Below are 23,281 nucleotides of genomic sequence, written 5' to 3' on the forward strand. Positions count from 1 at the left end.
GTTGTGTGACTTAACAAATCTTTATCAAAATGAGACAGTAAAAACAATTGAAGTGGACTTTTATCTTTGATGTTGCAATTCGTTCTTTTCTTTTATTCGCCATCATTTTCTCAAAAATTCTATGAGAAACGGAAGCAACTATACTTTTTAAACTCAGCAATTTTGACGATTTAAGTTTTAAGTTGAATGAAATTGTGGAGCTTGATGTAAAGAGCAGCGAACAGTGGGTCCAATTTACCTAAATCTATCTATTTTTGACGTCCAAGTTTTAGATTCAGTAGTGTGGATTTTTCTTCAGCTTTCCAGCTGAAAAGTTATTGACGGAATAGGTTTGAGTGACGTTGATTTGAAAAGACGAAACAGATTTTAACTGCGTCCTGTAAATCAGATTCGTTTCTCTATTTACTTAATTTTTAGTTGCAATCAAAAACTTATTTTTAAATTTTATTGTTACAAAGAAAACGACTGAGGAAGAGCTCGAGCGGAACATGGAAGCTTAAAGTTTATTAGTTAAGGCATGATCACTTTGTTGAAAAAAATCGAAGATTATTGGGATCTATTTCGAACTCCACATCAAATTAGGAACGATAAAGTTTTTAGACTACAGTATCTCGTTTTTGCTATTCGTGCTTAGAGGAAACACCAATTTAGATTCGTAATTTGAAAATAACTACAAATTTAGTTTTAGCTCAGTGTATACTCTTGGATATAAATAGTGTTGATTTCACCAGCGACTTTGCGATCCAGTTTACTACAGTTTTTTTACATTCTCGCCTGATCTCTGTAGAAAATTCATCTAGCGTTAGTTTTGTTGCTGAGGAAGTATAACAAATTGAAAACCTTTAACAGAAAAAGACAAGTAGTTCTGTTTAGTGGCAAGAGAGCCGAGGTAAAATGGTTGTTCTTGTCAAAAAACTGACATATGGCCATTTTCCTCTAAATTTCGTATACCGAGGTAAATAAAATATCACTATTAATTTCCATTTAACTTGTGTCACTTTTTTCATATATATTATATTTCTTCAGAAATCTTGTTTATGAAGCAAAAAATGCATTTATAACAGGCATATCGCTTTTTTTCTATAGCAAATTTTTTGCTGATCATGATTCTAGATTCTACTGGGAGTGTGTAAATTTCGTCTCCACTTGCATTATGCTGGGTCTGGTTTATAGTTCGTCCTACGTGGGAGCCAAGGTTAGTTGAGGATGTTCAACAGTTAATTTGTTCAGCACAAGCACCCATATGCCATGTTTACTACCTACAACGTTCAATTGTACAGCAAAGAAGTGAGAACACTAAAATAAATCACGGAAAGGTATGTTTGAATTCATGCAATGTTTATCGGGTCGTTTTTAGAAAATCCCGAACTTAACATGAAAAAACTTTTGTGTAGTAAATCTTTTTGAAGATATAAGTAATAGACTGCAGAATTAAGAGTTGGTACAATTGAGAAAATCAGAGAAAGTCTTTTGAGTGACTTTGTGAAAGTCCGAGACAAATTATGCACGATAGCAAGCAGACCCTCTCCCATCTTCAATGAGGAGGCTTGACAGTGTGTGTTCTCACATAATATTTCCCACCATGCTCATCAACAGATGGAGCAACTTTCAAAATAATAGAGAGCAACTTTGCAATTTAAAACCTGACGGATTCACAAATCATGACAGACCTGTATATCATTTGAGTGTTAAAATCTGTGTTAAAACTTATTAATTTCAAATCAGAGAATGTGTAAAACGTTTACCGGGCAAAACATTTGGCTTTAAAAAATTAAAATTAAGCCAATAAAATTTTTCAAGCAGAAATCGACAGTTTTATCAAACAAATGCATAACTTTCCACGGCAAAACAAATTGAGATTTTAAATTCAAATTTTATCCATTTTTAACGATCAATTTAATGCACTATTGGATTTTCAGTAAAACTACCTTTTGCTTGAGAACGCCAAGACTGGATATCCTCTACTCAATTTTATTTCAATTTCAATTTCAATTATTTCAATCTCAATTTAGATTTTATCGGTGGGTGCAGAAGTCAGTCTACAGAGTAAAGTATGTCAAATCTTTGACTAAAATTGATACAGATTGCTGTAGCTAATAACTTCAGGCACACAAATTTAGCTGTTCCATAGTAGGAGTTACTGAGAAAAGTTGCTCTTTGATGTTCTAGCGCGTAATCAGAATCTAGTAAATGGAATGAGATGACATATGAGCACTGCTCATTTACAATTCAAAGAAAAGAGAGGACTAATTACTTGACCATCAACAATTTCAGGGTAACAAAAGCCTATGAAAAACATCAAAGCATATGACCCTACAATGTAACAAGGCGGCTCGTTAATGTGCGTTCGCACATGATGTTCCGACCCGAGCTCATCTACATTTTTGACTAAAATGTCAACCAAATCAAGAGATAACAAAAATAGATGTTTGAGTTTAAAACAATCGTTACACATTCTATCTACTAATTGAATTACTAATGCCATGCTTCATTACAGCACCAACGTGACCTGACATTGAAGAGACTAGAAAAAAATAGCACCAACAAAATTTTGGCGGCAAAAAATGAATATCTAAATTTAAAAGCACCTGGTAACAACGTCAAAATGCAGTCAGATAAAACCTTAACTACACAAGTTTACCTTTTACTAACTATACAGCAGATGAAAAGTTTTCTTAACGAGACTAGGTAACAAGCCGACAAAAAGAACGAACAGTGAGGCGAAACTTAAAAATTAATCAACATTTTTTGCACCAAGAAAATTCAAAAATCTTAAAAAACATTGGTTTTTAATAAAAAAATCCTTGATAAATTACTAAAAAGTCATTACAAAACCAAAAGCACCCGTCTGTGGTCAGACTATGCCATAGAAACAAACTAAAGAGAAACTCAAAAAATTACAAACGATTTGCGAAAACACAAACCTTTGCTACCATTAAAATCAATACCTATCATCTGAATATGTATTTTTAATTCAGTTGTTATTTCTGCTATTTCAGTTGAAGGATTTATACTGAAAGATTAAATAAGTTTACTTGGGCCACATTTAAAAACCATTGGGATCATTTATTACGCGATTGTTCTGAAGGAAGAGAAAAAGAAACGCAAAAAATGGCCATTCAATAAACGTTCAGAAAAACGAAACAACAGTGGCACATAATATCAATATATATGTTATTTCTTGAAATACACGAAATTCGATGGGACATCTGATTGATGAATAGAAGTTAAATTTGACGAAAGTAACCTATTCGCTATATACTGAATGTTTCGAGCAACATCATTCATTCAGTCCTCAATTACAAGCCTATGAGATCTGTGAGCAATTTACGGCTACCTAAAGAACAAAAACAGCGAATTCAGGAAAAAAAATTGAGCGACAAAAGGGTCGAAGGCATTAAAAAAATGAACTTTTCACTAAACACTCTTCAATTTTAAATTAATTTTTCAGGAGCAATGGGAAAACCTTTTTTATCAATATAATTTCAAAAAATCAACAAATATAAACAAATACATTAGACGCACGAAAATTGCGGGAAAACACGTATTATCAACGCCATTAAATTCATTAGCCTTCAACGGAAGCCAGTATATACAATAAATGATGCCTCGAGGGGACAATAAGTTTTTTGCCAATCGTATTTCATCAATAAGACCTTACAACAAGTTAATGACTATGAAAACAACAACAGAGAGAGGCAAAAACCACAAATTCAGTAGAAAAGTGCCTGAAGAAAATGTCGAAGCAACTCAAATCATAAGCTCTTCCCTGAAAACTTTATTTATGATCCGTTGAACTTCTTCCCTAAACCAATAGGGACTCTCAGCAGTAAGATGATGTGATAAGATTTCAAAAGGATCGAAAAACAAAATAAAGTACCCAAAAAATATATGAATTCTCGTGGCATTGATGTTTTAAAACCAATAGGTAGAAGATAAAACCGCTAACCAGATTAATTTTGGCTATAGTAGAACGGAAATGGATTCTGTTAGAACCAACAATGACCAAGAGTATTCACGAAAAAAATTAGGAATGGTTGAATTTCAAAAAAGTTTCGAAAAATTATTTTTAAACCCTTAACAGCCAGTAAACTCAATCTTTCATCGGAGCTCAATGACGATGCTCAGATATAACCCATAGGGAGGAAAATGATGTCTGTCATGCATAGATAGTTAAAAAGACATCACAATAAGTCTTATGACAGAAAACAATAACAAAAACAGCAAAAACTAAAATTCAGTAGAAAAATGCGAGAAGAAAGTGTCGAAGACAATTAAACCATTAGCTATTCTCTGAAAACTTTCTCTGTGATCCACTGAACGTCCTCTCTAAGCCAATTGGATTACAATAATCTTTGGATAATGTGATAAAGAGTTCAAAAGTGACCAATAATTCAAAAAATCCAAAAAAAAAATTTAAAAAAATTGAAATCTTTGTCATTGAAGTCATATAACCAATAGCTAGAAGATAAAACAGCTAAACAGAATATTTTTAGTCGCAGTAAAAAGCAAGTGGGTCCAGTCAATACTGAAACTCACTAACAGTTCAAGAAAAATTTAGGAAGTGTTATTGTTCAAATAAAATTTTCGAAAAATGATTTTTATTTTAACAGACATTAAATTCAATAGCTTTCAACGGAAGTCAATAAAAACGCTCAAAGATGCCCCGGTGGCAGTACATTTATGTTTGTCATGCATAGGTATTCATTATGAGATCACAGTAAGTATAATGACTATTAAAACAACAAAAAAAACAGGAGAAAACCAAAAAATCAGTAGAAAAGTGCAAGAAGAACGTGTCGAAGCCATTTAAACCATAAATTTTTGTTTAAAATTTTTATTGGTCATCCACAGAACATCGTTTTTAAGCTAATGGGAACTGCCAATATTTGGATAATGTGATAAGATTTCAAAAGTAACCAATAATACGTAAAAATCCAAAAAAAAATTTAAAAAATTGAAATTTTTTGTCATTGAAGTCATATAACCAATAGATAGAAGATAAAACCGCTAACCAGTTTAATTTTGGTTGCAGTAGGAAGGAAGAGGGTGCTCTCACCCCTGGACTGACTTACAATTCACTATAATAAGATTATGATTCTTTAATATTCAAAAAAAAATTCGAAAAATTATTTTTTAAGTCTTAACAGCCATTAGCCGCCCCCTCAATGAAATAGACATGTTCACTTAATGCTCATTATGGAACATATTGCACAGTTAGTCAATGAATCCCTACCATAGGACTCCAAAAAAATAGTAAAACTTCAAAAAGAAATTCAAAATTTCATTCAAAATTACGAAAACTCAGAATCGAAGCCAAAAAAAAAACATGAGCAATTCCTTGAAAACGACGTTTTTTGTTCATTGCGCTTCATTCGACTATAAAGGAGTTTTGTCATTAATAGAACGTCGATATAAAATGTGACTTGTCTCTAGGTGACTTAAAAAAGCAAAAAAGAGAAAAGTTTTATTAAAAAAAGGGCTCTCAATTAGAGTTCGATTTTTTTTGATAGTGAACTTCCCTATGAGACCAGAACTAGTCTTTCTATCGCCTTGCATTCAACTTTTACGAACTCAAAATTTATTCTTTTTATAGAAATTTGAATTAATGTTTTCGTAAAAAAGATCTTAGTTTGAAGAAAATTGTACTAAAAGTGAACAATCATGCTAAAGATCCCATTGTTCACACAAAACTTCAATCCTCGATAACTCCTCGAAAAAAACGAAATTCAAAAAAATCTTTTTACTTTTGAATTCTACGCTGGACCAGCTTTTTAATGATACCACTCACATTTCTCTACGACGAATATATCGATCGGCCAAAATTCACTGAACAAAAAAAAAAAACCCATTTGAGTATATAGTTCCTTCCCCCACAAGTGGGGTCGGAACAAAAATAAACCAAAAGCAGAAAACCTTGAACAAAAAACTCCATTGAAAGAAAATGAGCCAGATAATTGTCCAAACCAATTACAAAGTATTAAGTTTACTCTACGCTTCTGGGCGAAACAGTTAAAAAAAAGTAACGAAAAAGGCAGAAACAGACATTTGAAAAAAAAACGCAAACTGTTTTCGGAAATTAACTGGGACATCATTAATAGAACAAAAGTATAAATTTAGGCCAATTTCGCCAAAAGAGGTTTTAAAGCAGCTAAATTTTTTTTAAGCTCATTTAAGCAACCAAACTAAAAATAACAGCAGGCCAAGTGAATAACGGCAAAGAACAATAAGTCAAATTGAAAAATCGCTAAATTATTTGAAAAATAATGAGGTTGTAGTAATGAAGATTAACAAAGAACTGAAAACAATTATTGAAGTAAAAAAAATTGCATTACACGGAATGTAATTCATTTTAAGGAAAAGAAACAAGACAACAAAAATGTCCATTAAACGAAAAGCGCAAATGTATTCCAAATGAACCCAAAAGGTTTAAGGTAAAAAACAATTTCTTAAAAAATACGGTTAAGATTGACTTTTGCTTTTTTAAACAAAAAAATTGTCATTAATGAGACTTAGACGAGAGTTAACAACAAAAACAAGAAAAAGGTAGAAAATTAGAAGTTCATTGAAGTTTATGATAATAATTGGTTTCAAAGTAAAAAAAAACAAAAAGCAATCAACTGAAAACATGCATTAATGGGACTAAATGGCATATACAACCAAAAAGTAAAAAGTGGAAAACTCAAATTTTCAAGCGTTTTAAAACCTTTTGTGTCAAAGTCGTATTAAAATTGTCGTTAACAAAAATTTTTTATTGGTTCTCAGCTGCTTCATTACAAATTTGTTCAGATGGTTTTTAATTCAAGTTACTGATCAACAACCAAAAGTGCAGAAGATAGGGGCAAAACTCGCAAATATTTTAATAGAAAACAGTATCAAAGCCATAAATTCACAAGCCATCAACTGGATATCTATGATACTGATTCTCATAGGTTTCAGTACAAAGTCAGTGGCTGATTTTGATTGTGACTCGATAACAAGGCAACTTCAGCGGGAAAAAAATGCTTGAAGAACTCAGAAGTTCTAAAAATTTTACAAAAACTTAATGCCAAAAACGATTAATTTTTTTCAGACTGCAAATCTTTACCATTTCAGCTTGATCAAAATCATTACTCCAATTTGACTTCTGACTGAATTAAAAAATATAAAAAATGTTAACGGATCATAAAAAAGACAGCGCCCAATACAATCCAATAACACATCAAACAAACAAAATTCGAGAAATCTTCCCATCAATATATTCTATGCTTGAGGGCTTCACTTGCAACTCTGTATGGTAAATTGATCGTCCAAAATTGACTGTACAAGAAAACCAGTTGAGCATATAGTCCCCCACCCACTAAATGGGGTTGGATTAGTTAATAATTTTTGGATAATCCATGCAAGGAATGCTCTTATAAAGCTTCTGAAGTCGTTCTCTAAGCTGGCCAGATAAAGATTATACTCAATTAATAAAACGCATTTTAGAAAACTAAAGAAAATTGTCGTTATCTCTTACCAATTTTGTGCGACTTCCCTCCCTTTTGAGAAGTTTTATTCCTTGGTGCCAAAATGTCTGAACTTGACTCTCAAATATATCTTCACACCCGTTTAATTACACAAATAATGAGCAATTCCAAATCAACAAAAGAGCAGTTTAAGCTAAATTCCCGCTCATCTTCAAAATGAACAACAGTTCAGATAAAAACAAAAAATGCGAATTGTGTCTTTGCGAGTGACAATAATTGCACAGCAAAGCCGATAATAAGAACAGTTCTTAAAAACTCACAATAACAAGGCGCCTATGAATAGAAAGCTGCATTTTTTCCTCAAATCAAACATTAAAAGCGCAAAAATCGAAGTCGGAACAAAAAGAAGCTATAGCTGTTAGCTTTGAGATTTGCAAATTTAATGTTGCTGCCCAGAAAAAAGTACTCAAAGCACGAAGATAGGTTGCTAAGTTAGCCAGTTCAAGGTATAGAGCGATAATTGAAAAATTCAATAAATCTGGATTTTGGGGAAAGATTTGAGTCAAAATGGGGATTAAAATTTAATCCAGGATTTCTGGCTTTCACGCATACAATAGGTCATAAAATTGAACGCAAAATTTTTTGAATTAGTTTGGAATAAAACGCGTGTTTTTGAGCGAAGAGCAAAATTAAAATGAAAAGCAGGCTATATTTACGAGGTTAGTTGGTACAGATAGTATTTATTTAAAGCAGTTATTTAATTGTCGCTTGTTCCGCTTTAAGATAATAAAAGCGGGACGATTTCAGGAAAACAATTACCTTGCAATCGACATATAATTAGGGAGCACAATTTTTCACCGTGGTGGGGGGAGGGGGTGTTGATTTTGCCTCCAAGTATTTTAACAGGGTTATGTGTGTTGTGAGTGCGTACGTGTGTGTGTGGGGTGGGGGGGGGGGGGGGGGGCACAACGTTTTATCCGTGGCAGTAATTTTGCTTGAAAGGCAAAGAAATCAATTAAATTTCACAAAATGCACAAAATTGAATTCAATTATTAACTCAAATTAGTTGAAAGCGCACCGCTTCCCACCTTAACTAAACATTGTTCAACCATTTCCTCTTTTTTCATGCAATCTCCAGGCTGCTCTGCTGCATGGGTGAAAATTTACTTAAGAGTAACTTAATTGGCCGATAAATTAAAATTCATTGTAGCGTGGAAGAACTCTCAGAAAATTGATTGCTGAAATTTTAACAGTTGCTGAGGTTTCATTTTAGTTTGCTCGAAGCAATCACAATTTAACAGAAAAGAACTAAGCAATAAATCATAGGTAAAGTACTGAATATGTGCTGTAGAATTAAATTCTTTCACCGGCGAACGAAAATCTTGCAATAAAAACGTATCCAGAACTTCCTTAAGGAATTCTGCAACATCGAAATGACAAAACATGAAATTGTTCTCTAACTTAATTTTTCAATTAATCAGTCCATTCCGTATTTTTACCTGTTCGGTTAAAGGAAACAAATTATAAACAGGTAAAAGGCACACTAACTATAGGCGTATAAGACACCAGCTTTAAAAAATTTAGAGTAATTTGGTTTGAAAATCTTCAAAACGCGTACAATTTTTTTGAAATCGGTAGTGTCGCAACTGAACACATCAAAAACAGCCAATTCTGACTGTAGAACGAATGAACAACTTGTTTTGTTTTCGCTGAAAACGCAACAACTTTCGGAAATAATGATTAAAACAATCGATTGGTGACTGAGAGGACAAATTTGCAATTTTCAAATGGCTTAATTATCGCTAAAATGGCTCCACAGAGAAAACGAGGCGACTTTACTAAAATATGCACTTAATTGACGAAAAATTAGCATAAGCGATGAGATTGATCAGACTATACTTTGACGCATTTAGTTTTCGTTTCAATTCATTTACTTCGAAACGAGAGGATATAACGAAGATTTGGGAAAGTATTAGCATGTATGATGAGGTAACATTATTCAAATGGAGCCTCGGCATGAATTTGAGGCTTCGTCTAACCCCAGGGAATAAGCAAAGCAGCTTAAGTCATTAGGTTACCACCTTTTGTCATTTAAAGAGTGCTAGTAAGTTATTAGAAAGGTTTCTAAGTGAGAAACACCGCTTGTTCTACAACTCATATCAATACTATGCTCCCCGGGTTGGGGTCACATGGCCCGGGTTGCGGAGTTAGCGGTTAAAACAGCTAAAACCATAAGATTTGCGGTAACCCTGTAAAACCTGCTGTTTTCGTTGTAGACGCTTTGAAATTAAAAATTACTAAGAATTGCAATTCTTAAATCAGTGCATCCAAATTCCCAGGGAATTCACAGTTTTTGTATTAAGGTATTAAAAAATGAGTCTAATTATGATTAATGCGAAGCAAAAAAAACTCGACGCGTTAAAAAAGCGATCTCGTTTGGTTGATCGAACACAGCTGTATGCAAAATAACTATAAATTGGGTCCGTTTACAGACACCTTTATTCTGTCTGACGGTGTGAATCGAACCGCAATAATTCAAAAGAATGGCAGAGTCGCCAGGAGACCAGCAGTGAAGATTCGCTCTGTGCTGCCAAACGGAAATAGCGTTTGTCCGACGGAAAACAGGAGCGGCGGTGTAAAGGCCAAGCTTTTCAATACAGAAAACGATTTCAACGGCAAAAAAAGCTGTCAATTTATAATAGCTTGAAAAGCACAATTCAAAGCAACATTCTAAGGAAGCCAATTTTATTTGTTCACTTTGTCAAAATCTCTTGATTGTAAATACTATTAGTACGTGATTATCATACATGAAGTGAAATTGAAACACAAATTCGAACTACCTATGCCCATCAGCAAAATAGTACCGCAATGTAGGAATGAATTCAACAGTTCAATACAAAATTGCATCAGATTCTGAATGATTGGTTTGTGAATCCAACTGCTGTTGATACATAAAATTTAAAAAAAACCTATTTGATATACAATTTTCCTATGACATCGGATTTGCACTGCAAAAAACCGCAACAGCCTTTAAGAATGATGAAGTGCATTACTCTAGCCATTTTACGGCAAATATAGGGCAAGGGAAAAAGAGCTGGAGTTTTCTGTTCTATTGTCTATTTATGAGAGCGATGCATAAAGATTTAGAACCCATTTTGAACAAAGATAGTTGTCTCAACGAAAATTATATTTGACTTATTGCAAGACGAGGCAAAAGATTACGAGTACGGGAATTCAGAGAGTATGTTGCAGCCTCGAAAAAAAGAAGGTATCAAGTAACAAATAATTCAGCGAGTAATCAGATATAAATTCAACCCCGCCTCAGCCCATCATTCTGGAAATATGGAAACTGTGAGTCAGAAATTGTTTGAAAGCAATGTATGCAGTGTTGATGAACAGATCTGTCACAGAAATTAATCTTTCAACTACAATGTGTATTGTGGGGAAGACGTTAAACGCAAGACTGTTGACTTCAGTCAGTTCGGACGCTACCTACTTAGAAGCGTTGACTCTCGATCACTTTTTGCTTGGCAACTAGAGTGTCTGCAATCGTGAATCGCCAGGGCAAAGGTATTTGTCAACCAACAAAAGCTGTTTCCTTAGAATCAAATTTAGACAAATCTTTTACGGACATATTTCGCCAAGTTTGAGTAAACGGCAGTTAAAACTTTTCGTCCTATTAAGTTGTCATAGAGTGCGTCTTGAAGCACATCCCTTTGCGCTGTAAATTACTTGTTATCATGTCTTGTTTCAGTAGCCCATTTTAGTGATTGTACAGTCTAACTAAATCTGACTTGTTGTCAGAGAGGTAAATTTGATACCCTCAACGTTTCTTTCTAAGGTATAAAATTTTTGAGTAAAACAAACTTTGTGCGATGTCCAGAGCCACTTTCCTGAATGGCTTTATTGCAGCCCGGCACATTTTCATTAATTGGGTTATTGAGCAATTGTATGAACATATAAGTCAATCCATTTTGAAATGTTTTGGTTTTCTGAGCGAAGCAAATTGTCAAACAGATTAGCTGAAAGTTTTTTTGGAATACTTTTGTATCAATTCAGGCAACTTTAGTTAATAACAAAGTTGATATTACAGTTCACAAAATTAATTGCAAAATTTCATTACATGGACAGATTGAAAACCGTTGAAAAAACCGGGCGGTGTAAATTTTTCCTTGTCGCTGATAGGGGGGCAGCCGTTACAAAAACTGTGGAAAAGATTGCATTAAAAATGTTATTTTTCATTGCAAACACTTTTAGCATTAAGTTTGGTTAATTATGGTAAATTTTCCAGAGAATTCCACAGCCAAAACAGTACTTTTGTAAGCTCAAACAATGTTTTTTGAGCTACTTTCTAGATAAAAAGATTGCAAGATTTTGTATCAACAAGGTTTTGGTTTTGGTTTTTGATTTGTATCACAGCGAAAAATATTTTGTCCACTGCGGTGTACGTTACCAAAAAAAAAGGATTACTCTGCTCACTGCATAAAAATTGGTTATTTCCATATAAGATGTAAAAGAATTACAGAGAACGAACGTTGGAGAAGTTTTCTACAATCTTGTTTTTTATTTCGATTTTGAAGCAATGTCCTCTCTGGCTTCTATTAGGTATCAAAAATAGGGGGGAATTTTCTCAAAACGTTTGACTTTGAAGTCTGCTTCTAGATTAAATTATGCTTAAACGTATAATACATTTTTCTGTCGATAACTACGACGTGATAAAATCAGAGATAAATTTTGAAAAATTGCTAAAACATTTTTTTAAATTTAAGCTGCGTTTTCTGGTGCCAAAATAGCTTTTTTTAATCTTCCGTGATCTAGTTATCTGTAGGTGTCGTGGGGTTCAACAATGGGCTATCACTGTTTTGGAGCAAAAAATTTTGAAACTGTTGATGAATCTCTTCTTTTCAGAAAAATTCTGAAAACTTGATAACGTATCTGCTCTTGAGTTTTCAGGATTATTCTGGGCTTAAATTGCTCACTGTAAAAAAAACTTTTATCGCATATATCCCGTTATGAGTATATCGAGCAATGTTGTTAAATACACTTTTGCCATATTTGTTCAAACAAAAATTTTCTAATCAAAAATTGTTCCTGACGACTGTAGAGACGTAGACTGCTCAAATATTATTGCAACAACTCACCTTATAACTGACTGCGTCTGCATTTGAAAACCATCACAAGAACTCCAAATTAAATTAAGGAATATGTTCTTAGGGAAAAGTGGAATGAAATTGAATTAATGAGCTGGAGCTCGCCTCCTTTCCCTGTTATTCTTCCTATCTTTCAATCAATCTTCTGATTGACTATCGTATATCACTCAAATGGGTTTCTTCAATTCTACTATGGACATGTTATTGAGTGGGTGGGTGGGGGGGGGGGGGGGGGGAGGGGGGGGTTGGAATTATTTTTAGACAACTGAGGTTGATAGTGCTTACCTGTTGTTATATGGGTTGTAGGGTGAGTGCGTATGGGTAGGGGGAAATTACCCGCTGTCATTGTGCATTAGCCAGGGTTAATCAATGAGATAGTGAGTAGCAGTAGATCCCAATTGAATTCAATCTAACCCTAACTACCTCTAAATATTCATAATGAATAAAATTCACCTAATAGCACCCAAACCAACACCCCACCCCCCTCCCCTCTCCCCTCCACGGTAGCTCCCTCGGTATATCCGCCCTCTCTACTTTGCTGCCTGCCTCCTATATTGCCTTGATTTAAGTCTCTCTTACTCAGTCTAACGTGTCTGATTTCATCCTAGCTCTCTTTCTCTCTCCTTTTAATCTGACTAATATGCTAGTCTGATTTTTAATTCAGGTTGAATTGACCTAACGGTCAGCATTTAGGGTTAAACAAAGAACCGAATTTACCTGTTTTTATGAACATTAAAAAACCATTTGATTGTATCGTTGGTTATGGTTATATACCAAGAGCCCATAAAATATTGAAATCTGAAATTTGATCGCTAACCTGTAACTAGAGGCCTGTGTTCTAAAAAACCCAGCAATCATTGGTCTCTAATATTTCAAGCAGCGATCAAATTTCATCAAAATATGAAACTTCTAATTTTTGAATTTTTGAAATATTTTAAAAATAAAACTGTTACATCAACTATTTAGCAAGTTTCTTGTTCGATGTATAGTTACCCATTGTCTTGAGGATCAAATATTAATCCATAGTATAGATTCTTCACTTCGCAAGCACGTATGTTCACACTTAACACATATTCGGTCAGCATCACCATTTTTATCACCACTTACCCCATTGTAAAATTAATTCAAATTGTAAGTAACATTTTATTCCCCACCCTCAATTCTGCTCCTTAATAAAAACAGTTGGAGCTTAGAAAAAGAACCCAACCGGTAATGCCCAGAAGCAAGAAAAGATATGAGTTAGGGAACAATATTCTAACTAAACCCCAAAGTCCCAAAAGCACAAGAATATTTTACCCTATATACGTGCGTTTGTCCCCGGCAGAGAAGGGTTGGGTGTGCGTATGCCCTTGAGACTAGACAGGGCTACTTGAATTAAATTAGAGAGCTACGCTTCACCCACACGTCACGCAACACGCAACTCAACCCAACCAATGTCCTGCCATTGTCCTAACTCCTCGGATAACAACCCTCTCCCCCCCCCCCCCGTCCTCAGAACCCCCGTTCTGTAAATGATCAATCCGAAAGCTACCCCTAACACCCAACTACCCCCACACCCAACATCCGACACCAGTGTCTGATATGTGACATGACGTGTCTTAAAAAATTATTTTGGGCTGTCGAAAAATCATCAAGCTCAACCTTGAGAACTGAAAACTATTCATATCTTTATGCTCTGAGGCTTTAATAAACTTCAAAGTAATCCGAGCCAGGGAAATCTATTGTCTGAAGTGATGGGAGACACACTAGATAGGTGGCCCCCTGCGGCCGGAATGCGGAGATTGTCAAAAACAGAAAATATTCGACCTTGAAATAGTGAATAAAGAAACCGATGAGACGTTTAAGAAGGAAAATTTGTTTAGCTGAATACAAAAATGAAACGCGCATGATTTATGCTCGCTGATAAAATATACAAAATGTTGAACACCAAAAACAACCAGTTGATCTCCAAGAGCAAAAAAATTGTCCAGGATGAGCCTCGAAGTTTTCAAAAATAATAACTTTCAACAGGAACGTCAACGTGAATCACTATGTGTCATTTAGCATTCAAAAACGCATAAAAAAAGCACACGTGATCTAAAATAAATTCTCTGTCACCATCACCAGCAATAAATTTTACAACAAACGGTATCATTAACATGACGCAAATTTATTAAATATGGATAAACTTTATTATGATATAAAAAAGAAATGTGATACCAAGTAAATAATTTCACTCCCCGGGTTGCTCATGATACAAAATTCTTAGTAGTCATACTATGTCACAAATGATTTTTAGTCACCATGCTAGGTCATATATGAGTTGTAGGATTTCTTTGAAGTTATATGCCGATCATACAAAAAAACGTAATCCTAAAATGCTTAAATGATTCCCTAGACGAACTCCGATCTTGCAAAACTCTTGCAAATAACGTTTATCTTGCAAGATAGACGTCAAAAAAGGCTAAAGAAAGAAGTGCAATTTTAAAGACCTATTAACTCATTGATCATATTTTCTCAACCCTTCGAAAAGAGCTCTCGGTTCAAAACAAAACTTTCATATCAGTTTTGCCTTCAATAATATTGTATTTGAAAAACTCATATCCAGAAAAATTGTTTAATGATGGTTTTAATGGTTCATTTTGTACAAATCAGTTGGAATATGTTAGTAAGCACTGAAAAAGGTCATTCAAAAGCCTCCAGTATCCTCCAACTTATGATATAAAACGCTTTATTTGATATTGTGTTCCTTAAATGAGACTTTTCTGTGACCCCCTTCAATTTGAGATATTATTAGGTAGCGATTAACAAAAAACCAACTCAGTCAGTAATCAACGTAGAGCATGAAAACATATAGTGGTTGCCAAAAACTTGACAATACGTTTTCTGATGCGATAACATAAAATTTTTCACTGATTAAATATGTACCTGGCGTGAATCGTAAATAGTCACTATTTTCAATCTTCCAAACCAGTCCAAACCCATTCCATAGCAAAACGGCCCCCTCCCCTGCTGAAATTTTTACACTGCTGGAAAAAGAAAATTTAGGTTCAAAAATTGTTTGTCTCAAATAAGTGTTTCTCTAGGTCCTAATCAGAAAGTTTCATATCACTCTTACCCTCAATATAGTAATTGAAGTACCCGTTTCGAGAAAACATTTTCAATGACCGTTTCAATGGTTTTTCTTACATTACCAGAATTGCAAACTCATAAATAAGCACTAAAAAAGCTAATTAAAAGGCCTCCATTGCCTTCCAGCTTATGTTATAAAATGTCTCGTTAGACGTTTTGGTCATTAAAGGAGAAGTTTCTGTGACTCTACTTTTTGAATCATTGTCAGGTAGCACGTTGCACAAAAGTCAACTTTTGTTAACCAGTTGAGAGTGCAAAATTCTTGCTAAATGGTCAAAAATACATTCTCCTTTGCGATAACACAATTTCAATCCGGTACAAATTCTTTTTACAGCAGAGCCGCGCTTCTAATGAGGCTTAAGCAGAGAAGGAAAAGAAGGAAAATTGGGGTCAAAAATTTGGGTCAAAACACAGCTCAAGAAGGAAAATTGGGGTCAAAAAATTTTTGCCTAAAATCAATTTTATTCTCGAGCCTAAACAGAAATTTTCATATCAAGTTTACAGTGGAAACTTTGCACTTGCTCGTTTTCCGTACGATCGTTTTGCTCGAACACCTCTCTGTGCACCCTTTGTTGTGCGTTTTAGATGTTTGTTTAAATGTTTCTTTTTTTCTTCCTCCGGAAAGATAATCCCGACGCCCTTATTTGTGACGCCCTTCCCGCATTTTTTATTAGCTCTTAGGGTCTTTTTTCTTTGTTGGCTAGGTCAAGTGCGCTCCTTCTGGAGCTCAATAATGCACTGATTCTAGTCATCAGAGAAGCCGAAAAGCTCACGCTCAAGCTAAGACTAGATTTCCGGACGCCCATCTTGCAAGACCCTTGCAAAAATCAGGGGCTCATCTTGCAAGATTCTTGCAAGATCGACGCTTATTGTTCAAGAATCTTGAAAAACTTTGGCGGTTATCTTGCAAGAATTTTGCAAGAGCTCGACGCTTATCTTGCACGAATCCTACAATATGGACTCTTATATAGCAGGACTTTTGCATATCCGACGGCTATCTTGCAAGATAGTTGTTGGTAATAGAATAGGGTTACATGTGATCATATAAGGATCCCACAATAGATTTTTTAGGATCCAGCGCATTGGAAAATTTAATATACACTTTCAAAATTAACAAATTGAACCATAATTGCCACTAGAAAAGCAAAGGGCGAAAAAATAATTAAGAAGTCTTTGTAATCCTATTAGGGCATTTGATTTTTATGACTTCTTAGTAGTGACATAAGGATCATAAAAATTTCAAAAACCCCTTTTTCACATCCCCTCTTCCGCGAAATCTTCAATGTTTCTTAGTGTGGTCGTACAGCATTAATAAAATTAGTACAGGATTAGTGTACGAATTCATAGTATTCATAGAAGGATCAAAAATAAGTTCTTAATGGTCATAAAAGCATCATAAATGATTCGATAAAAGTCATATACCAACCGCTCCCCTTTTTTTGCCGTATTAAGCCTTCTCATGTGTTTTCCCCCTTTGAACTCTCACAGTGATCATTTATGATTCCTTTCATTTCTTATAAGGATCTTGCATGATATCTTTGAATTCATACAAAGATCGTACAAAATTGCCATACCGTCTACAAAATTATCCTTAGCCTATCACTAATTATCTTTAAGCTCTCTATCTTGAATTTAAAAATTTTTGCATGAATGGCTTAAATTGTTAAGGCTGTTAGTTTACAATATTGCATTGTAAACAATGAAGCATTGGTTTTAACATTTTAAATAAGTAAAATTTTTGCACAGTTTTGGCGTTTGTTTAAAAATTGAACAATTTGAGAAAAATATTTGTGGGGATGTATTTAATCGGCCAATTAGCTCTAGCAGTTTGCTGCCAATGAGTTCTCATTTGACAATCTTTCAAATTGAAACCGATTCGAGAATGCATTTTATTCAATTGGTCGTCATATTTGAAGTAAAGAAAATCATTGCTTTATAAAAAACATATTACAAATGTCTCATAGTTGCTGCGTGAAGAAATATTATCGTTAAAAGTGAGGTGGAATCTTGTCCTATGATTAGTCCCTGGTTTCTTGGTAATGCCATTACAGCTGAAGCTCAGCAGTTTTGATGTCCCCGGTCGCCATTTCCTAGATTTCATGCAAGGATCATAACCCGGATTGACCACCATAAACTTTTCTTGGCAACCATATCCAAGCCATATATGGAGTTTATGGTAACTTGGCAACCTTATAGCTGACCATGCAAAAATATCAACATTGCTCAAAATGCTCTTAAAACACCCATACATTGCACATTGCACTCTGAGTGGAGAAAAACTCATCAAGACACTTGAAAAAAATTGAAGTTCATGGTGTCTTGGGAACCATATCCATGACCAGACACATTTATGGTGCCAAGTAATACCATAAAAATCAAAGTCAGAAAATACAAAAAAATTACAGAGAACAGCTTAATTAACATCTTCTGACTACATTAAACGTTCCAAAAAAGCAAATTAGGTTAGTTCAATTTTTTTATTTCTTGGCAACCATATCCAAGACGATAAATATTTATGGTGTTGCACATGGTTGCCAAGAAATCCCTGACTTTTCAGATTTCTTAAAGAGTGTCTAAGAAGCTTGAAATATGACATTAACTAAGACATTTTTGTAATTGATAACTTAATCATAACGTATTTCCGAGTACGATCCTCGCATGTAAACAAGGAAATCAAATATGATGCTTGCATGAAACCTACGAAATCAGATATCATTCTTGAATGAAAGCCAGGAATTCATTTATGAGCATTCCGGAAAAATCAGTTTTTCATGCACAATTAAGAAATTATACAAATCATATCTGACCTAGTATGAGTAAAAGGAAAAAACAGAACTGAGGCATAACGATTTATGCATATTGGAGCGAGTTTGATTTCTTGTTTGATCTTTGGATGACTACCAAGAAATCATACAAAACATACATAACCTCGTATGATGACGGGAAGTTTATATGACCTCCCGGACCGAACTCTAGTCTAAATCCATGTCTTATTTCGTTTCCCAGTACTGGGCAAGTATATATAAATGTTTTACAAGTCTGATAGTCTTGACCAAAACTTGGGTAAAAAATTCCAAGTAGATTCCCAAGTCAAAATCAATTTTTAAAAAAATTCTAATTGCAAATTTAAAATTTCGAAAAAATTTTGTTACGTGCAACAATTTCTGCATTAGTTTTTATGCACTTTATCGTGGCCCCTGAAAACTGATACACACTGATACCAACTGACAGCAGAGGACCAGGGGTGGTCAAATGGCCTGAACTGGACCGTTTTGAGAAATGTTTGAGCGGTTTTCAGCTGTGTTTCAGTCATTCTGAGCCAAGTTTTAGCCAAAAAACAACATTTCTTGATTTTTCAGATTTGCAACAGTCCAACAACATCACTAGGGGCGAAATATTTAAAAGAAGAAGCACCGTGAGGATGCACATGTTATCCCGAGGTCCTCTCGCTCAATCCAGTTTCGATCAAGTACTGCAAAATGTTACAAATATGAGAGGATAACTCGGCCCAGAGGACAACTCGGCCAATTTGTTATTTTTGACCGATTTACCGGCTATTTTTTGACAATTTTTGCTATTACGGGACTTTTTTTGACTATTTGTTGGCTAATTTTGACGTTTTCTGGACCTGTTTTCAAACTATTTTTTTGCTAATTTTGACGTTTTCCGGACCTATTTTCTTTCGACTTGCCAAGCCTTGGATTTAGACTTCCCAAGTCTTGGATCAGACTTGGATTTAGACTGTCAGGTGTAAAAAGTGGCATCATAGCTCTGAATCAGTAATGCAATGAGACTGGCCCAGTACTGAAATTGACTTGGCGTTAGCTCCGGGTTTGTATGAAAACAGGGAAAGTTGTATAATGGGCTAGGCAGCCCTGTGTGATGCGACTCGAAGAAGGCAACTAATGACGAGAGAGTTAATGACCTATACCTCAGGTTTATTACAGTCAGAGGGAATCTATCACACTCCGAGGCGAAGCCAGTTACTTGAATAACTCGAGAGCACGATAACAACCATGAGCTAATTGTTTTAATTTGCGAAGCTGGAGAAGCCAGCACGCAAATGAAAATCGAAAAGACCATAACTGAAATGATCTAATTTATTATGGTTGGGTTTTTAAACTGTGCCAGCCAGTCAAATTCTCTGAAATTACAATTATGCGTTATCGTTAATTTTTCAATAGAATGCATGTTGTTCATAAATGAATTGTTGATTTCAAAAGCCAAGGGCGCTATTTAATTTCATATTGTCGCGAAAATTTGGCTATAAATGATTGCAAACAGAAAATACTATTTCATAAAATTCTCTAAATATTTGTAGAGATAAAAGGAAGCAGCGGATCCTTTCTTTTTTGCCACCCGTTCCTATATAAACAGTCTGTGTGCACCCCCCAAATATGCACTTTTTCATCCTTAGAGATCCTTCAATTTAGTCACAAAATTTGCCGGTATCGGTAGACGAATGGATGGAATTTTGTTAATAAATATTAAAAATACGCATTATTTGCTGTCTGCCTATATCATAAGCAAAATTGAATTACTTTAAATGTGTTATTTTTAAAACTTCGCTGCATCATTAACTTGTAAATGCCGTTTGTGCGTAATTGTATATGTAAGTTTATGAAATGCAAACAATATGCTGCAACTTGTATAAGTGGGGGTGCAAATGGACGGGGGGGGGGGGGGGGCAAAAACAGAAAAGATCCGAAGCAGCTTGTGGGTGTTATGCCAGTTCAAAGGTTCTAGAGAACATCTTATGTCACTGTTGGAGCCTTTAGTGGTTTCCATCAAAAACTTTTCTTTTTTCATGTTAGCATACACCATCTTATCTTAAGGCATTTTGACAATAATTTCTGGTCTTCTGTTTTCTTGTGTTTTTTATCTGATTTTTTTTAGAAATGGTTTTCCAAATTCACTCATAGTCGGTTTTAGGTCTAGATTTTTGTTAAGACAACAACAACTCTTCGAATTGTACGTCAGGACTTGTCCTGCTATGTTTTTCGTTGTTCGCATCAATCAACCACATTGTTTGATATCAACGACGTGCGTATAACTAAATACTTGAGTTAATCAGTTGTTCAGTTGTGTTTATATTTTGCTATCATAGTTACGATCAAAGAATTGAAAATGACCCTTGTCGAGGCTATCAATATTCATTTAATTAATTTGAAAAAAATGAACAAAAGATCCTTTCTAATCATAAATTTGCTTGCTTTTTTGTGCATCAAGCAAGTTCTTAACGGCAAGAAATAGTTTTGACATTCCATTACTCGCATTAAAGGTTCTGTTATTTGGATTTCTCTAACAAGATTCTAGATACGAGATTCAGCTACTTAATATTGCAACAGAAAACCAAATTGCTCAGTAGAAAACTCAATAGTGAAAAAGTTTTACTAGATGGTGCCCCAGACATTTATCGTGTAGGATCTTACAAATTCCTTACCAAATTGTCTTATAAGTACTTATAAAATTATACGTCGACTAACTAAGAGTTTGTAAGACAATTTATCAGGTCTTACACGATAAAATTTTCTCATCAGGTCTGATAAGATCTTACACGATAAAAGTTCACTTTCGTCAGATCTTACAAGATAAAAATTCTGCCCTATAAGATCTAACACGATAAAAATTCTGCCTGACAAAAAATGTTCAACGTTTAAGATCTTATAAGAATCTTATAAGATCTTGTAAGATAAACATTCGGAAGATGACTAATCTTTTCGATAAGATATTTATCAGATCCTATACGATGAAAATTCTTTAAGTATGTCAATTTCTTCATATTGAAGACAATTCAGGGTTGCTTTGAAACAGTAGCCAAAAAACTACAACATGCAACACTTAAGTGTCAGAGCAACAAAGAAAAAATTATCTAATATTGTCTTTTGAGACTTGCAAGATATTGCAAAAAGGTTATTGGAGTGTTAGAGGCTTTTTCTGAGGCGTTGATTTTCAAACTAGTCTGTAAAATTTTTCTTCAAAGACCAAAACCATCTTGGACTGCTAAGTTTAGCCATAGTAACTAGTCAAGAGTCAGAATAATACTGCCGCTAAAAAAGAATCAACAAACATTTTTTGTTTCATAATTAGTTAGTTTACCATTATTTTTTTTTACTTTCAGAGGAGCTTGACTACGTTATACGGTTATATCAAAATCATTAAAACATGTCTTATCAGATCTTACACGAAAAAAATTCAGCCATACGTGAACTTTTATCGTGTAAGATCTGACACGATACTTATCAGATCTTGTAGGACCCCAGTGATCCGATTCCCGGAAACCCTGCCGGGAAAGCCGGGAATCTTATAATTTCTCGGTAATCTTGGCGGGAAACCCGGGAATCTTATAATTTCCCGGTAATCTTGGCGGGAAACCCGGGAATACTATAATTTCTCGGTAATCTTGGTGGGAAACCCGGGAATTAATTTTTGTCCGGTTTTCTTTGTGTGAAACCCGGGAACCTTTTTTTTCGGTAATCTTGGTAGGAAACTGGGGAGTGTCAACTTTTCCAATGATCTCAGCCGGAAGAAAGAGAATAGTAAGTTTTTTAATTAGTTAAGCTGGAAACCCGTTAGTTGCAAAATAGTCAATCATACGTTTTGTGTTCCGATAACATAACGTTTTCACTGATAAAAATTGGACCCTTCTAAAATCGTAAACCGTAACGTTTCTCAACCCTCCAATCCGTTTTAAACTCATCCTATAACAGGACGGCACACCGACTAAACTTTGAACATTCTTTACAGAAGAAATTAGGGATCTAAAACATTTTTGCTTCATAAAGATTTTTATCTCGGGTCAAAACGGACAGTTTCGTATAAACTTTACCGTCGAAAACTAGTTCATTGATCGTTTGAATAGTTCGATGATCGTTTGAATAGTTTTTTCTGTTGAAATCAAAAGTTTAAACCAGACAAATGGGCACAAAGATAAACAACTAGCAGTTTTTGACAGTTTAGTTAGGTTACGCTTTCATTGAAATTCTAATGAGCTATTAGCTACAAGTTACTAATCTTTTTTTTTACGAGAAATGAAAGAAAATTTAAACCAATATGCAAAAATGGTCGTAAAGCGCTGATAAGGGCTGTTGAGCCATTTTTATTAACTTATACCAATGGAGGCTTCTATTGTATCTCCTCTAGGATCAGTGGAAAGTGAAATCTCTAGTGTTGACAACTTGTTTAAAAAAAAGCATTTTTGGAACACTCTTAATAAAACAGCACCAGGTGCCTTGGGTTTGTAAACAACCTTTGAATAGACAGAGGCGCTAGAATAATAACATAACAATTTTTTACCGTTTTGGTATGTAACGTTATTTTAGAAATTTTAGTCAGACTTTAGTCTATAGAAGCGTGGAATTTTTCTGTTATGCGATTAATTTTGAGCATTTATTAGGTAGCAAGTACCACAAAACACAACTGCCATACGTCTGTTAAAGTGACAAAGCACGTAGTCCCTGTAAAATAGTCAATCATACGTTTGGTGTTGTGATAACATAAAGTTTTCTTTGGTGAAATTTGTACCTTCCGAAAATCGTAAACCGTAATATTCCTCAACTTTCCGATCCATTT

The 23,281-nt window shown here is 34.5% G+C and overlaps 2 protein-coding genes across 5 annotated transcripts in view; both read right to left on the reverse strand.

The window, feature by feature from the left end:
- The window catches only part of LOC142345753 (potassium voltage-gated channel subfamily A member 1-like), a 488,213-nt gene that overhangs the window by 218,271 nt on the left and 246,661 nt on the right, over positions 1-23,281 (reverse strand). The gene's annotated exons all lie outside the window — the stretch shown is intronic.
- LOC142345750 (uncharacterized) overlaps positions 1-23,281 on the reverse strand; it is a 166,985-nt gene that overhangs the window by 101,911 nt on the left and 41,793 nt on the right. Inside the window, exon 1 of one of the 4 annotated variants that reach the window (XM_075398053.1) lies at positions 12,884-12,903. The exons of 1 other annotated variant lie outside the window; for it this stretch is intronic. The gene's annotated coding sequence lies outside the window, so the exon portion shown is untranslated. Of the gene's footprint in view, positions 1-7,498; positions 8,271-12,589; positions 12,674-12,883; positions 12,904-23,281 lie in introns of those variants that run through there. 2 more of the 4 variants (XM_075398051.1, XM_075398049.1) reach the window with 2 other exon arrangements.

This window comes from Convolutriloba macropyga, chromosome 9 (assembly GCF_964194025.1).
Source record: "Convolutriloba macropyga chromosome 9, txConMacr16.3, whole genome shotgun sequence".
Classification (NCBI taxonomy): domain Eukaryota; kingdom Metazoa; phylum Xenacoelomorpha; order Acoela; family Convolutidae; genus Convolutriloba; species Convolutriloba macropyga.